The sequence below is a fragment of the Triturus cristatus genome, chromosome 4_1 (assembly GCF_964204655.1).
Source record: "Triturus cristatus chromosome 4_1, aTriCri1.1, whole genome shotgun sequence".
Classification (NCBI taxonomy): domain Eukaryota; kingdom Metazoa; phylum Chordata; class Amphibia; order Caudata; family Salamandridae; genus Triturus; species Triturus cristatus.
This window is the reverse complement of record NC_140585.1, coordinates 133,400,704-133,410,703: the sequence shown is the minus strand read 5'-3', so window position 1 is coordinate 133,410,703 and position 10,000 is coordinate 133,400,704. Positions and strand designations below refer to the sequence as shown.

At 40.0% G+C, this 10,000-nt stretch overlaps 9 non-coding genes across 9 annotated transcripts; all 9 read left to right on the top strand.

Annotated features, from left to right (window-relative positions):
• The first annotated feature begins 365 nt into the window (after positions 1 to 365).
• TRNAR-CCU (transfer RNA arginine (anticodon CCU)) lies at positions 366 to 438 on the top strand. The gene has a single exon. It is a non-coding gene; the product is annotated as a tRNA-Arg (tRNA).
• A 2,235-nt stretch (positions 439 to 2,673) lies between these two features.
• On the top strand, positions 2,674 to 2,746 carry TRNAR-UCG (transfer RNA arginine (anticodon UCG)). Its single transcript has one exon. It is a non-coding gene; the product is annotated as a tRNA-Arg (tRNA).
• Positions 2,747 to 4,261: 1,515 nt separating this feature from the next.
• Positions 4,262 to 4,334, top strand: TRNAR-UCG (transfer RNA arginine (anticodon UCG)). The gene has a single exon. It is a non-coding gene; the product is annotated as a tRNA-Arg (tRNA).
• A 795-nt stretch (positions 4,335 to 5,129) lies between these two features.
• On the top strand, positions 5,130 to 5,202 carry TRNAR-CCU (transfer RNA arginine (anticodon CCU)). Its single transcript has one exon. It is a non-coding gene; the product is annotated as a tRNA-Arg (tRNA).
• Positions 5,203 to 5,848: 646 nt separating this feature from the next.
• TRNAR-UCG (transfer RNA arginine (anticodon UCG)) lies at positions 5,849 to 5,921 on the top strand. Its single transcript has one exon. It is a non-coding gene; the product is annotated as a tRNA-Arg (tRNA).
• A 795-nt stretch (positions 5,922 to 6,716) lies between these two features.
• TRNAR-CCU (transfer RNA arginine (anticodon CCU)) lies at positions 6,717 to 6,789 on the top strand. The gene has a single exon. It is a non-coding gene; the product is annotated as a tRNA-Arg (tRNA).
• Positions 6,790 to 7,441: 652 nt separating this feature from the next.
• TRNAR-UCG (transfer RNA arginine (anticodon UCG)) lies at positions 7,442 to 7,514 on the top strand. The gene has a single exon. It is a non-coding gene; the product is annotated as a tRNA-Arg (tRNA).
• Positions 7,515 to 8,309: 795 nt separating this feature from the next.
• Positions 8,310 to 8,382, top strand: TRNAR-CCU (transfer RNA arginine (anticodon CCU)). The gene has a single exon. It is a non-coding gene; the product is annotated as a tRNA-Arg (tRNA).
• Positions 8,383 to 9,034: 652 nt separating this feature from the next.
• On the top strand, positions 9,035 to 9,107 carry TRNAR-UCG (transfer RNA arginine (anticodon UCG)). Its single transcript has one exon. It is a non-coding gene; the product is annotated as a tRNA-Arg (tRNA).
• Positions 9,108 to 10,000: the final 893 nt, after the last annotated feature.

The window sequence follows — 10,000 nt, the reverse complement described above, 5'->3', positions numbered from 1 at the left end:
ATTTGTAGTGCAATGGTTAAGTTGCAGAGTGTGGTTGAACTTGGTTAGGAGACTTAGTGCCTCTTTCCGTGTCCTACTGATGATAAGGATGGCTTGATACCATATTCTAAGCCCAGTATATTGAGAAAAGAAGTAAGTGAAGAAGAAGTGTGGAGTCGAAAGTGGTTCTCCAATTTCTCTCCACTTGCTAAAATTGCAAAGTCTCCATTATAGCATAGAAGAGAGCGTTAAAGTCGGGGATGGAAGAGGATGAAAATGGGAAGTTTACTTATAGAGAGAAGTGAGAAATGCCCTGTGTGCACACACCGGTGTCTGACCATAGAATACATTTAAATAATGCCTCTAGAAAAGAGCTATGCATGTGTGCCTCAGTGGCCTAATGGATAAGGCACTGGCCTCCTAAGCCAGGGGTTGTGGGTTCGAGTCCCATCTGAGGTGATACCAAAAATCCTCCCTCTTTCTTTTCCAGAAAATTAGGTAGATTTATTACATGCTTCCTCTCGGAAGTTTATGAGGGATTAGGTACTTTGAAACTGTCCAATTTTACTTGTGTACACTTCACAGTCATGTTAGTGTTCTGAAACTGCAAAGTAGATTTTTAAATGCCTATTTTTGTGAGATGCATTTTCGACCGGCCAGAACATATTGTTTTGGAAAAAATGATTTGAATTGGATTGGTGTGAATCTTGTTTCTAGAGGTGGTGACAGGCTTTCAGCTACTTGAATAGGTCAAGCCAGGATTCATAAAACTTATACAACCTATGTGAGTGTGAAAAATTAGCATATGCAGGAAGGAGCAATTTGTACTACTTTCAAAACAGTTTCACTCCACGTCTGGAAACGTCCAGAGCTATGTAGAGCATACAAATGAGCTTTAAACTCATGAGGAAAGAGGTTTGTATGGAAAAAGGAAAACAAAAGCATATCGTACTCATAAAATTCTCAATATATAGATTCCAAAAAAGTGCTTCCAGCGAAAAGAGCTGAAAGAACACTATGGGATGTAAACCTGAATACCTTTCAATAATATGTTCTCCATCCATGCATACCACCTACATGATAAAAATCATCTCAGATGGACGGATGACCGCGTGGCCTAATGGATAAGGCGTCTGACTTTGGATCATAAGGTTGAGGGTTCGAGTCCCTTCGTGGTTGTTTTTGGCCAATGGTCACACAATCTGCTTTACATTCAGAGTGGAAAAAGTCTTTTCCAATACTCTTGTAGTCCTCACTTTCTCATTACTAATCATTAATAAAGTGGAGTACATACTGTAAACTCATTCAGGTTGCATCTTCAGTCTAACTACTTGTGCATTTTAGTGGCATTAAAAAGTGCTTCTATGCCGACGCACTGAATATGTAATAGGTTTGCAGAATTTTGACGTGACAGAATGGGTTTTTAGCTTAAGTGTGTGTAGAAGAACTGCAAGGTGTGTGCCTATGTGTGCATAGAGTGGTACATGTGTAAAATCTGTATGATTTGGGCAGTTAAAGTGCTGATTTTGCCTCCAAGTAAGAAAAGTACTACACAAAATGTATAAAGGATCGGCACATTGGCTGCCTTTGCTGATGCCCCCGTTGCCTAATTTGTAGTGCAATGGTTAAGTTGCAGAGTGTGGTTGAACTTGGTTAGGAGACTTAGTGACTCTTTCCGTGTCCTACTGATGATAAGGATGGCTTGATACCATTTTCTAAGCCCAGTATATTAAGAAAAGAAGTAAGTGAAGAAGAAGTGTGGAGTCGAAAGTGGTTCTCCAATTTCTCTCCACTTGCTAAAATTGCAAAGTCTCCATTATAGCATAGAAGAGAGCGTTAAAGTCGGGGATGGAAGAGAATGAAAATGGGAAGTTTACTTATAGAGAGAAGTGAGAAATGCCCTGTGTGCACACACCGGTGTCTGACCATAGAATACATTTAAATAATGCCTCTAGCAAAGAGCTATGCATGTGTGCCTCAGTGGCCTAATGGATAAGGCACTGGCCTCCTAAGCCAAGGATTGTGGGTTCAAGTCCCATCTGAGGTGATAACAAAAATCCTCCCTCTTTCTTTTCAAGAAAATTAGGTAGATTTATTACATGCTTCCTCTCAGAAGTTTATGAGGGATTAGGTACTTTGAAACGGTCCCATTTTACTTGTGTACACTTCACAGTCATGTTAGTGTTCTAAAACTGCAAAGTAGATTTTTAAATGCCTATTTTTGTGAGATGCATTTTCGACCGGCCAGAACATATTGCTTTGGAAAAAATGATTTGAATTGTATTGGTGTGAATCTTGTTTCTAGAGGTGGTGACAGGCTTTCAGCTACTTGAATAGGTCAAGCCAGGATACATAAAACGTATACAACCTATGTGAGTGTGAAACATTAGCATATGCAGGAAGGAGCAATTTGTCCTACTTTCAAAACAGTTTCACTCCACGTCTGGAAACTTCCAGAGCTATGTAGAGAATACAAATGAGCTTTAAACTCATGAGGAAAGAGGTTTGTATGGAAAAAGGAAAACAAAAGCTTATCGTACTCATAAAATTCTCAATATATAGATTCCAAAAAAGTGCTTCCAGCGAAAAGAGCTGAAAGAACACTATGGGATGTAAACCTGAATACCTTTCATTAATATGTTCTCCATCCATGCATACCACCTACATGATAAAAATCATCTCAGGTGGACGGATGACCGCGTGGCCTAATGGATAAGGCGTCTGACTTCGGATCAGAAGATTGAGGGTTCGAGTCCCTTCGTGGTCGTTTTTGGCCAATGGTCACACAATCTGCTTTACATTCAGAGTGGAAAAAGTCTTTTCCAATACTCTTGTAGTCCTCACTTTCTCATTACTAATCATTAATAAAGTGGAGTACATACTGTAAACTCATTCAGGTTGCATCTTCAGTCTAACTACTTGTGCATTTTAGTGGCATTAAAAAGTGCTTCTATGCCGACGCACTGAATATGTAATAGGTTTGCAGAATTTTGACGTGACAGAATGGGTTTTTAGCTTAAGTGTGTGTAGAAGAACTGCAAGGTGTGTGCCTATGTGTTCATAGAGTGCTACATGTGTAAAATCTGTATGATTTGGGCAGTTAAAGTGCTGATTTTGCCTCCGAGTAAGAAAAGTACTACACAAAATGTATAAAGGATCGGCACATTGGCTGCCTTTGCTGATGCCCCCGTTGCCTAATTTGTAGTGCAATGGTTAAGTTGCAGAGTGTGGTTGAACTTGGTTAGGAGACTTAGTGCCTCTTTCCGTGTCCTACTGATGATAAGGATGGCTTGATACCATTTTCTAAGCCCAGTATATTGAGAAAAGAAGTAAGTGAAGAAGAAGTGTGGAGTCGAAAGTGGTTCTCCAATTTCTCTCCACTTGCTAAAATTGCAAAGTCTCCATTATAGCATAGAAGAGAGCGTTAAAGTCGGGGATGGAAGAGGATGAAAATGGGAAGTTTACTTATAGAGAGAAGTGAGAAATGCCCTGTGTGCACACACCGGTGTCTGACCATAGAATACATTTAAATAATGCCTCTAGAAAAGAGCTATGCATGTGTGCCTCAGTGGCCTAATGGATAAGGCACTGGTCTCCTAAGCCAGGGATTGTGGGTTTAAGTCCCATCTGAGGTGATAACAAAAATCCTCCCTCTTTCTTTTCCAGAAAATTAGGTAGATTTATTACATGCTTCCTCTCAGAAGTTTATGAGGGATTATGTACTTTGAAACGGTCCCATTTTACTTGTGTACACTTCACAGTCATGTTAGTGTTCTGAAACTGCAAAGTAGATTCTTAAATGCCTATTTTTGTGAGATGCATTTTCGACCGGCCAGAACATATTCCTTTGGAAAAAATGATATGAATTGGATTGGTGTGAATCTTGTTTCTAGAGGTGGTGACAGGCTTTCAGCTACTTGAATAGGTCAAGCCAGGATTCATAAAACTTATACAACCTATGTGAGTGTGAAAAATTAGCATATGCAGGAAGGAGCAATTTGTACTACTTTCAAAACAGTTTCACTCCACGTCTGGAAACGTCCAGAGCTATGTAGAGCATACAAATGAGCTTTAAACTCATGAGGAAAGAGGTTTGTATGGAAAAAGGAAAACAAAAGCATATCGTACTCATAAAATTCTCAATATATAGATTCCAAAAAAGTGCTTCCAGCGAAAAGAGCTGAAAGAACACTATGGGATGTAAATCTGAAAACCTTTCAATAATATGTTCTCAATCCATGCATACCACCTACATGATAAAAATCATCTCAGGTGGACGGATGACCGCGTGGCCTAATGGATAAGGCGTCTGACTTCGGATCAGAAGATTGAGGGTTCGAGTCCCTTCGTGGTCGTTTTTGGCCAATGGTCACACAATCTGCTTTACATTCAGAGTGGAAAAAGTATTTTCCAATACTCTTGTAGTCCTCACTTTCTCAGTACTAATCATTAATAAAGTGGAGTACATACTGTAAACTCATTCAGGTTGCATCTTCAGTCTAACTACTTGTGCATTTTAGTGGCATTAAAAAGTGCTTCTATGCCGACGCACTGAATATGTAATAGGTTTGCAGAATTTTGACGTGACAGAATGGGTTTTTAGCTTAAGTGTGTGTAGAAGAACTGCAAGGTGTGTGCCTATGTGTGCATAGAGTGGTACATATGTAAAATCTGTATGATTTGGGCAGTTAAAGTGCTGATTTTGCCTCCGAGTAAGAAAAGTACTACACAAAATGTATAAAGGATCGGCACATTAGCTGCCTTTGCTGATGCCCACATTGCCTAATTTGTAGTGCAATGGTTAAGTTGCAGAGTGTGGTTGAACTTGGTTAGGAGACTTAGTGCCTCTTTCCGTGTCCTACTGATGATAAGGATGGCTTGATACCATTTTCTAAGCCCAGTATATTGAGAAAAGAAGTAAGTGAAGAAGAAGTGTGGAGTCGAAAGTGGTTCTCCAATTTCTCTCCACTTGCTAAAATTGCAAAGTCTCTGTTATTGCATAGAAGAGAGCGTTAAAGTCGGGGATGGAAGAGGATGAAAATGGGAAGTTTACTTATAGAGAGAAGTGAGAAATGCCCTGTGTGCACACCCCGGTGTCTGACCATAGAATACATTTAAATAATGCCTCTAGAAAAGAACTATGCATGTGTGCCTCAGTGGCCTAATGGATAAGGCACTGGCCTCCTAAGCCAGGGATTGTGGGTTCAAGTCCCATCTGAGGTGATACCAAAAAGCCTCCCTCTTTCTTTTCCAGAAAATTAGGTAGATTTATTACATGCTTCCTCTCGGAAGTTTATGAGGGATTAGGTACTTTGAAACTGTCCCATTTTACTTGTGTACTCTTCACAGTCATGTTAGTGTTCTGAAACTGCAAAGTAGATTTTTAAATGCCTATTTTTGTGAGATGCATTTTCGACCGGCCAGAACATATTCTTTTGGAAAAAATGATTTGAAATGGATTGGTGTGAATCTTGTTTCTGGAGGTGGTGACAGGCTTTCAGCTACTTGAATAGGTCAAGCCAGGATTCAAAAACTTATACAACCTATGTGAGTGTGAAAAATTAGCATATGCAGGAAGGAGCAATTTGTACTACTTTCAAAACAGTTTCACTCCACGTCTGGAAACGTCCAGAGCTATGTAGAGCATACAAATGAGCTTTAAACTCATGAGGAAAGAGGTTTGTATGGAAAAAGGAAAACAAAAGCATATCGTACTCATAAAATTCTCAATATATAGATTCCAAAAAAGTGCTTCCAGCGGAAAGAGCTGAAAGAACACTATGGGATGTAAACCTGAATACCTTTCAATAATATGTTCTCCATCCATGCATACCACCTACATGATAAAAATCATCTCAGGTGGACGGATGACCGCGTGGCCTAATGGATAAGGCGTCTGACTTCGGATCAGAAGATTGAGGGTTCGAGTCCCTTCGTGGTCGTTTTTGGCCAATGGTCACACAATCTGCTTTACATTCAGAGTGGAAAAAGTCTTTTCCAATACTCTTGTAGTCCTCACTTTCTCATTACTAATCATTAATAAAGTGGAGTACATACTGTAAACTCATTCAGGTTGCATCTTCAGTCTAACTACTTGTGCATTTTAGTGGCATTAAAAAGTGCTTCTATGCCGACGCACTGAATATGTAATAGGTTTGCAGAATTTTGACGTGACAGAATGGGTTTTTAGCTTAAGTGTGTGTAGAAGAACTGCAAGGTGTGTGCCTATGTGTGCATAGAGTGCTACATTGGTAAAATCTGTATGATTTGGGCAGTTAAAGTGCTGATTTTGCCTCCGAGTAAGAAAAGTACTACACAAAATGTATAAAGGATCGGCACATTGGCTGCCTTTGCTGATGCCCCCGTTGCCTAATTTGTAGTGCAATGGTTAAGTTGCAGAGTGTGGTTGAACTTGGTTAGGAGACTTAGTGCCTCTTTCCGTGTCCTACTGATGATAAGGATGGCTTGATACCATTTTCTAAGCCCAGTATATTGAGAAAAGAAGTAAGTGAAGAAGAAGTGTGGAGTCGAAAGTGGTTCTCCAATTTCTCTCCACTTGCTAAAATTGCAAAGTCTCCATTATAGCATAGAAGAGAGCGTTAAAGTCGGGGATGGAAGAGGATGAAAATGGGAAGCTTACTTATAGAGAGAAGTGAGAAATGCCCTGTGTGCACACACCGGTGTCTGACCATAGAATACATTTAAATAATGCCTCTAGAAAACAGCTATGCATGTGTGCCTCAGTGGCCTAATGGATAAGGCACTGGCCTCCTAAGCCAGGGATTGTGGGTTCAAGTCCCATCTGAGGTGATAACAAAAATCCTCCCTCTTTCTTTTCCAGAAAATTAGGTAGATTTATTACATGCTTCCTCTCAGAAGTTTATGAGGGATTAGGTACTTTGAAACGGTCCCATTTTACTTGTGTACACTTCACAGTCATGTTAGTGTTCTGAAACTGCAAAGTAGATTCTTAAATGCCTATTTTTGTGAGATGCATTTTCGACCGGCCAGAACATATTCCTTTGGAAAAAATGATATGATTTGGATTGGTGTGAATCTTGTTTCTAGAGGTGGTGACAGGCTTTCAGCTACTTGAATAGGTCAAGCCAGGATTCATAAAACTTATACAACCTATGTGAGTGTGAAAAATTAGCATATGCAGGAAGGAGCAATTTGTACTACTTTCAAAACAGTTTCACTCCACGTCTGGAAACGTCCAGAGCTATGTAGAGCATACAAATGAGCTTTAAACTCATGAGGAAAGAGGTTTGTATGGAAAAAGGAAAACAAAAGCATATCGTACTCATAAAATTCTCAATATATAGATTCCAAAAAAGTGCTTCCAGCGAAAAGAGCTGAAAGAACACTATGGGATGTAAACCTGAATACCTTTCAATAATCCATGCATACCACCATCCATGCATACCACCTACATGATAAAAATCATCTCAGGTGGACGGATGACCGCGTGGCCTAATGGATAAGGCGTCTGACTTCGGATCAGAAGATTGAGGGTTCGAGTCCCTTCGTGGTCGTTTTTGGCCAATGGTCACACAATCTGCTTTACATTCAGAGTGGAAAAAGTCTTTTCCAATAATCTTGTAGTCCTCACTTTCTCAGTACTAATCATTAATAAAGTGGAGTACATACTGTAAACTCATTCAGGTTGCATCTTCAGTCTAACTACTTGTGCATTTTAGTGGCATTAAAAAGTGCTTCTATGCCGACGCACTGAATATGTAATAGGTTTGCAGAATTTTGACGTGACAGAATGGGTTTTTAGCTTAAGTGTGTGTAGAAGAACTGCAAGGTGTGTGCCTATGTGTGCATAGAGTGGTACATGTGTAAAATCTGTATGATTTGGGCAGTTAAAGTGCTGATTTTGCCTCCGAGTAAGAAAAGTACTACACAAAATGTATAAAGGAGCGGCACATTGGCTGCCTTTGCTGATGCCCACGTTGCCTAATTTGTAGTGCAATGGTTAAGTTGCAGAGTGTGGTTGAACTTGGTTAGGAGACTTAGTGCCTCTTTCCGTGTCCTACTGATGATAATGATGGCTTGATACCATTTTCTAAGCCCAGTATATTGAGAAAAGAAGTAAGTGAAGAAGAAGTGTGGAGTCGAAAGTGGTTCTCCAATTTCTCTCCACTTGCTAAAATTACAAAGTCTCCATTATAGCATAGAAGAGAGCGTTAAAGTCGGGGATGGAAGAGGATGAAAATGGGAAGTTTACTTATAGAGAGAAGTGAGAAATGCCCTGTGTGCACACACCGGTGTCTGACCATAGAATACATTTAAATAATGCCTCTAGAAAAGAGCTATGCATGTGTGCCTCAGTGGCCTAATGGATAAGGCACTGGCCTCCTAAGCCAGGGGATGTGGGTTTGAGTCCCATCTGAGGTGATAACAAAAATCCTGCCTCTTTCTTTTCCAGAAAATTAGGTAGATTTATTACATGCTTCCTCTCAGAATTTTATGAGGGATTAGGTACTTTGAAACTGTCCCGTTGTACTTGTGTACACTTCACAGTCATGTTAGTGTTCTGAAACTGCAAAGTAGATTTTTAAATGCCTATTTTTGTGAGATGCATTTTCGACCGGCCAGAACATATTCCTTTGGAAAAAATGATATGAATTGGATTGGTGTGAATCTTGTTTCTAGAGGTGGTGACAGGCTTTCAGCTACTTGAATAGGTCAAGCCAGGATTCATAAAACTTATACAACCTATGTGAGTGTGAAAAATTAGCATATGCAGGAAGGAGCAATTTGTACTACTTTCAAAACAGTTTCACTCCACGTCTGGAAACGTCCAGAGCTATGTAGAGCATACAAATGAGCTTTAAAGTCATGATGAAAGAGGTTTGTATGGAAAAAGGAAAACAAAAGCATATCGTACTCATAAAATTCTCAATATATAGATTCCAAAAAAGTGCTTCCAGCGAAAAGAGCTGAAAGAACACTATGGGATGTAAACCTGAATACCTTTCAATAATCCATGCATACCACCATCCATGCATACCACCTACATGATAAAAATCACCTCAGGTGGACGGATGACCGCGTGGCCTAATGGATAAGGCGTCTGACTTCGGATCAGAAGATTGAGGGTTCGAGTCCCTTCGTGGTCGTTTTTGGCCAATGGTCACACAATCTGCTTTACATTCAGAGTGGAAAAAGTCTTTTCCAATACTCTTGTAGTCCTCACTTTCTCAGTACTAATCATTAATAAAGTGGAGTACATACTGTAAACTCATTCAGTTTGCATCTTCAGTCTAACTACTTGTGCATTTTAGTGGCATTAAAAAGTGCTTCTATGCCGACGCACTGAATATGTAATAGGTTTGCAGAATTTTGACGTGACAGAATGGGTTTTTAGCTTAAGTGTGTGTAGAAGAACTGCAAGGTGTGTGCCTATGTGTGCATAGAGTGGTACATGTGTAAAATCTGTATGATTTGGGCAGTTAAAGTGCTGATTTTGCCTCCGAGTAAGAAAAGTACTACACAAAATGTATAAAGGATCGGCACATTGGCTGCCTTTGCTGATGCCCACGTTGCCTAATTTGTAGTGCAATGGTTAAGTTGCAGAGTGTGGTTGAACTTGGTTAGGAGACTTAGTGCCTCTTTCCGTGTCCTACTGATGATAAGGATGGCTTGATACCATTTTCTAAGCCCAGTATATTGAGAAAAGAAGTAAGTGAAGAAGAAGTGTGGAGTCGAAAGTGGTTCTCCAATTTCTCTCCACTTGCTAAAATTGCAAAGTCTCCATTATAGCATAGAAGAGAGCGTTAAAGTCAGGGATGGAAGAGGATGAAAATGGGAAGTTTACTTATAGAGAGAAGTGAGAAATGCCCTGTGTGCACACACCGGTGTCTGACCATAGAATACATTTAAATAATGCCTCTAGAAAAGAGCTATGCATGTGTGCCTCAGTGGCCTAATGGATAAGGCACTGGCCTCCTAAGCCAGGGATTGTGGGTTTGAGTCCCATATGAGGTGATAACAAAAATCCTGCCTCTTTCTT